Source organism: Sinohyriopsis cumingii, chromosome 1, assembly GCF_028554795.1.
Source record: "Sinohyriopsis cumingii isolate HCF-2022 chromosome 1, ASM2855479v2, whole genome shotgun sequence".
Taxonomy (NCBI): domain Eukaryota; kingdom Metazoa; phylum Mollusca; class Bivalvia; order Unionida; family Unionidae; genus Sinohyriopsis; species Sinohyriopsis cumingii.
In genome coordinates this window covers 184991995-184999199 of record NC_142961.1, presented here as the reverse complement: position 1 = coordinate 184999199, position 7205 = coordinate 184991995, and positions in this window count along the sequence as shown.

The window sequence follows — 7205 nt, the reverse complement described above, 5'->3', positions numbered from 1 at the left end:
TTTGTACGAAGTCTTGAAAACTCGTTTACGTGAGTGTTATAATCGTCCCGCAGCGTGGATAATTTATTGTCTACGTTGTCGACGTATAATTTGTTTGCAGAATCTTTGTCGGATGTTGGATCCGCTAACACCAGTATTTTGTTTTCGTTCATGTTGAGTTCACCTGTCATTGTGTCACCGGTGTTTTTTAGGCGATTAGCTACACTTGATGCTATTTGATCTCTGATAGTTGTAAGCGATACACTTGAGTCTCTGATTTTTCCGCTGTTATTAAACACAGGAATGTTATCCGGGACAGCTCCAAGAACCCTGAGAACTATGTCATTCAATTTGATATTGCTGGTTTTTAGCTTGCCATATCCGTCCTGAAAAATAGCAACTTCATCTGGGTCTATCCCGGATAACGATAAAAGAATATAGATTTCATCTTTGGTCGCATATTTTGATAAATCTACATCACCGCGTTTTTTATCTTTGCTTCGATGAGAGATCTTCCGTAAATATCTACCATTATTCTCTTAAGGATTGTTTAAATCGACCCGCGGTATACTCGTGCACGACTTTATGAGGCGCTTTGGTTGATTTTGATATCGCGTCAAGCACATTTAATACCTCACGACCACATATTGGCGGATCGGTTATTGTTTGTGTTGGTAGCGTTGAATACCATATTGGAGTTGGAGTACTTTGCACATATTTGAGGAATTCGACTGGCGGTGCTAATCCATACGAATCGAAATAGATAATTCCACGTGGATCGATCGCGTAAGCAATCCAGTGAGTTCCAGGACCATCGCTGTTATCGAGATTAATAATTCCGGTTTCTGGATTATTCGGTTGTTGTGGTAATTGATCTCGCATAAAAACACCCTTGAAATTTTTTATATCTAATTGTTTAACAGCATCGAGCAAATCAAAATTTGACATCGGTGTCAAAACCGTTTTGGGTACCATGAAGGCGGAGTTCCCGGAAGTCTTAGACCCCGTCCTGTTTTTGGTATCCTTTTCCAGTTGATTTCTTTAATGCCATACCAGCAGCTGTTCCAACAGCTCCTAACAGCTGGTATTGCTACGAGAAGAAGAAATATTCCACCGGTTTTAACCATATCCTTGATAGCTTTTGGAGCGAAATCAAGTTGAACTCCGGTTTTTGTCTGCTTTGCTTTATTAAAATGTTTTATTTGGGTTTTAGTCGGCTATAACTTGTTTAGACCGCCACTAGCGATTTGATCATTTTTTAGTATTATCGCTGCCCCACACGCACTTGCGTTCTTTTATTATAATTTCTTTATTTGACCAGAGGTCAAAGTAACATTAACGTGACTATATGACATTTTATAATTAACGCGATTGATCTAATTGTCTACATGTTTTCCACTGGTGCATCAATGACTCTCATTCGGCCACTAATACCTTCAAGTAACATTGTTTTATCACTGAGTATAACAGCAATTGCTCTGTAAGGACCATAAACAATTGGCGGACCATCCGCGACTTTTGGTAATGTACCGAACGAGCGCGGAAGTGGATATCAACAACAGACTGCTTGGATAAATCAAGATGCTCCAGCGAAAAGTAATAAATCGGATACAACTTTGTAAAATCAAGCTGTCATATTTATGTCCCAGTATCTATATTTGTGTTACGCGACAAGAATGTTAGCCAGCGATGATATGTGCGCGCCACGTGATTATTTGTAAATCTTAATGATATATCTTCGGATGGTTCTTGTTGTCCGTTTATTCTCAACGAAACCTCGGTAACGTCAAGTTTGTCAAATATCATATGAGACCATTCCTGATTATTCACCCGATGAATATCTTGCAACGCAATAAAAATATGTCGTGACGCAGAAACACCTTGCTGTGATGCTATATGCCAAGTAAACATATCTCCGACGGAACTTTGGATGGCGTCTGTGGTTACTGTTAACCACGATAGCAATAATTTACCACTTTGATTCATAAAAGAAAGTAATCGTGGCTCTTCCGTGACTGATGGAGTTAATACCGGCATCCTTAGTGAAAGTTTTGTTATGGCCAGCTCTTCGCCAAACCGAATCACTGTCGTCGTTGTTTCTGTAAAGCACAACTGTGTGTTTAGCTCCAAAGATGGCCTTTCTAAAATCCCTGCAAAACCCAAAGGTGTGAATTAGTGGAATCGCGCACGAAAAACTTTTATCTTCTCCTGACAACATTTCTCGGCGTGTTGCAAATCCTAAGTTGTAAGTCGCGCTAGCATCTTTAATAAGATCAAATACATTAGCTGGTCTAGCTTCATGTTCAAAAATCAGCTGGTTGTGGATCGCTTGCAGTATTTTGTGGTGTTCGCAACTTAATATAATGAATATGGTCGGCGTTGTCGGTAATATCTTTAGCAAACATCATTGATGGACCAGCCGATTTTGTAAAGTCGTCAGAATATCTTGCTAGACCAATTATTGTTGTACCAACATCGACATCATTCTGAATCGATTCGATATTTTTCCATCAATCATGTAGGTTGCGCTATTAAGCAATGCCATGATCCCGTTGTTGACAAAACCAACTCGGTCATTGACACCGTAGTTATTATTATCCGCCCTCACAAGTTTACCTTCTACTTCAATAAACGCCTCACAAGGCAGAAAATATCTACTTGTATCATGAGCTTGAAGTTCGATACGCCCTCGTTGATCTGAGGTTTATGCATCATAGGAATAAAATTGATAGTCACGCACTGAGTAATCTCGCTCGACCGGCGCATCTATGTAAAATGCTGGGTCGTATATGCGTTTAAACATTTTATACTATTGCTATTTTTCCAAATGGTGATTATCTTCGTCGCACACGAAGTCCACTTCCTGCTATCAAATTTGCTGTCATATTTCTTTGTGCGTCAGATTCCTGGTTTATTAACGTTGCTAGTTTTTGATTTGCAGCTTGATTTATCACCTTACTGACATCCGCGGACATAATTTCGGTACTAGGTAATTTCACCGGTGGTTTTCGTCTTATTAATCGCACTAGTCTTTCTTTGATTGCCGAGAGCGCCTTACCAGCAGCACTAACAATTGCACCAGGAGCTTTTACGGCAACCACGTTAATGGCTTTCATCGATAATTGTTTTGCAAGAGGACCAAATTTTGGTGCTAACCCTGCAAATAATATTTGAGTCACATCGCCAAGTCCGTCTCCGTAAGCTGCTCTATAGATTGGTAATCGTGAGTTTACTGCTCTGATCTGCACAGGTGTATGTCTATTAGATATGACCATGTTATTCTATTTACTATTGTTTAATCGCTGTAATCATCAACGAGTTCATCAACGAGTTCTCGGTAAATACTACAATCCATGACACCACCTTGAAACAATCGCCGACAGATATCAGCTGCTTCAGTAATTATTTGTGGTGAGTTATTCCCAGAGCGTTTTCCTCCTATGAGAACTTCTAATCGCGAAACATCATTGAAGATATTATCAGGGCAAGGAATAAAACCACTCCCCAAACCACTGCCAGTAGCGCCGGGTGATTTTTTTTTGTAGATCGTTGTCGTTCTTCTTCAACCCTTTGCATAAATGTCAAGTAACTGGGATCGGTTAGGTTAATAGGTAATCTTTTAGCGGTAAAATATACTGCAGCATGCCACTGCTCACGTGTTACTTTTTCAAGATACTCGGGTTTCAAATAAGTCGTATAATTATATCTCGCAGCAATATCGATTAAATGAGGTTTTGAAGGTCCTCAAAGATTTTTTTATAGAGAAATCGTTAAATATCTCTGCGGGATCTAATGGTAATCAGGACCAGAATTGATCATGTCCTATTTGCTGCTGAGACGAAGAAAGATATAAAGGAGGATCATCTTGGTCTTCTTCAGGTGTAGGAGAAGGCGCATGGTGCGGAACAACAATATCAGGCTTTTTTCTCTCTTCCTTTTCTTTTTCCTTTTTTCTCGTATTTCTCGTTGCCGTTCCTTCTTTTCTGCCAGCAATATTCGTCGATGTTCTGGTTTCTTTTCTCCTTTCTTAGCTTTTGTTCTCTTTCTTCTTCTTGTCGTTCTTTCTGATTCCTGTCATAATCCGTTATCCACTGCGAATAAATTTTATAATCCGTACTATTCTTGTCTATTTGATCATCACATCGATTTATTTTATACAACCAATCATACCACACTGGTTTCCTACTCTAATATGTTCGGGTTTTAAAATATCACTTCAGGTATTAAATCTTTCGGCAGCAAACTCACTATATTTGGTTATTTCCTGGCGGGCTTTTGTCTTATAAGTTTGAATTTCTTTTAGACCCGCTTCAGTAAATTTCTCCCTAAAATCAACTCCCCTTTTTTTCTTTTTGGATTCTCCGACAGCACCTTCAGGTTGAGGTTGGACCGCAGCCATTTTCACAGCAGTTTCTTTTAATACCTGAATAAGACTTTTTTGTTTCTCATATGGTTCCTTTTTAAGTCCCCTGATAGCAGTTAAAACATCTCCAGTAACCGCGGTAATAGGTTTAAACAACTGTTCCGTTTCCACTGCGTACTCAACCTGTGCTTTCTGTCGCGATTGCACATTTTTTTTTAAACTCCTCTTTTACAAGGATATATTTCTTAAGTGCTTCTTCTCGTTCTCTGGCTAGTCTAGCTGTGTAAGATTCCGAATGCACCATTATTTGGTATAGCAATTTTTAATTCATTGCAGCAGGGAGGGTGACGCTCTCAACGCCTCACCGACGATCGAGCATTTTTTATACGATTTTTGCGATCCCCCAGGAAGGTTTAATTTTCGAAAATACGGGTGAACCAATTAGAGTTTGTTCGCCTTCCCTGCTGCTAAGGTAGGTTCTCACAAGCGGAAACGCATACTACAACTACAACAGATCTCACACTTTCAAGAAAATTAAATATATCCCATTTCTGCATATATTAAGGTTTATGAAGGATACGTAGCTTATGTCAAGCAATTTTCATCATCTTTAGACGGGTATTCGGTAATTTTCCTCATGTTTAGACGGGTATTCAGACCGAACGACTGATGATACCCGAAAATATAAAGTTTTGTGGATTGATACTTAGAGAACTACATGGGGCAAAAGATCGGATGCTGTTATTGGTATAGACCATGATTGTACTTTCAATATTGAAAGTTTGATAGCCAGCAAGTTTCAGGTATCCGTGCAATATGGCTGTCTGCCAAGGGATCAGATTGACTGGAAGAAGACCAATATAGCATCCCTCATTACCTGGTATCGTGATGTTGGCCATGTGCACTGTTTGCAAAGCCCAGTTTGTACGAAAAGTATATCTTCCTTAGCCATCATCCAATAATATAATTACAATGCAAGAGCTCAATACAATCACATTGCCGTGATCTAATGCGCGTAAAATACTATTTCAAATTGCCTATTTTAGCCCGTAGAAACACATATTGCGCAAAACTGATTGTCTCTGAACCTTTAAATGAGTTTTTAAGTAATAGTATATAACTTTAAACTCATTGCTTACTATACGTGACATCTGACTATACTACACCCACCCACCCGTTAAACCTATCCGGATTACCATGATCCCATTAACTAATACACACAAGTAAGTTATGCTTCCATTGTAAGCAGGAAAACTCTGGTTTCTGCAAAGTGAAGATTCCATCTCTGGATTGTTAGGATGACTTTTTAAGGAAGAAAATTGAGAGATTGCGGGTACAACAGAAATTACATCATCAATTTAAAAAAAAAAACTAAGACTGAAATGTGATTTTTGAGAGAATTGATTGTTTGTTTTCTTTCCTCATTCAAAGTTTTGAAAGACGTATTTTCCTCATTTGAAACAATTTATACACAATTTGCTTTAGAATGATGGATATTCATATCTTAAAGTTCAGTTTTCGCCGTTTCCCCCTTCCTCTAACCATTAGCAAAAGAAATCAGTATCGTGTGCACTTACTGATATAAAGGAGAAGTCAAAAATGTTCTGCTTCTAAAGTTGTATAAAGTGGTATTCAGCTATAATCATAAACCGCTGTACAGCTGGGTAATACTTAAATAATTCCCTCAATTATTACGATGCGAAAGGCAATTAAACCTCAATAAAAGTTGGTATGTTGACTTCTGTGACCAATATATCAGATAGCTCGACTTCCTCACACGAACCTTTCTCTCTCTCTTGTTTTCACTTCCAGCAGTATTCCATTGATGGATAGAAAGATGACCAGAACGTAAATTCGATTTTAATCAAAAAAGTAAATCTTATGTAGGTCTCGATTTTGTTGAGATGGTTTCGTCTCTGGCTCCTCGTTTCTTTCCTCGGCTACCAGGACTTACTGACAGTCGCCACTAAGCTATAAGTCTTTATTCCTTTTTTATTTCCAATTATTGTCAAAAGTAATATTCATCAGCAGGGAAGATGAACAGACCTTTACGATGAAGGTCCCGTTTGTAAAATTAACACTTCTGCCAAAAATGACATATATGGTCAGAAGGATAAACTGAGGCCGCTTTCGTGTCAGTTCCCCCGCCATTTTATTCCCTTTTGACCTTGTGTGTCAAATGTCCGTGGACGTCATCGTTCATAGGCCAAGGCATCCATGTTGGTCCTCACCGTCCCTGCTGGTGGTGGGGGCAAAACAAAGAGACCAATGACGTAATTAAATTGTTGATATATAAAAATTGGTGAGTGATTCTGAGCAAACTATGGAATCTCATATAGCTAAACTAGCTCGACAACGAATGTCAAGCAACAACTACAACAGCGTCAAGTAGCTCGAGTGAAATTCGTTGAAAATGCGGCGGAATTACTTAAACCCCAAACCGCTAAAGCAACTGTGAAAATAGCAGAAAGATCCAAATCGAATAAAAGATTGTCCGAGAGATGGCTGGTACTCAATCACAATTATTAGAAGGTATTGACTAAGCTCGTGTTGAGATTGGCGATGTGAAGGATCTTGTTAGACCTGGACCAGAACCAGAAACAGAACCGAAGAAACCACCTTCCCAATTTACCGAAAAAGATCTTAAGGTACTTCGACAACAGAATATCCAGATTGCTGTAACCTATTAGATCCAGAGACCACTGATATCTCAGAATCATAATGGGTTCCTTTTGTATGTCGAATATGCCGTGGCATACGTAAAATGACTAAAAAATATAAGAATTAATTTTACAAGTTTAATAAACACGTCAAAGAAGCTGCTAGAACCCCATTACCTGGAGTCATATCATTGTCCAAGCAA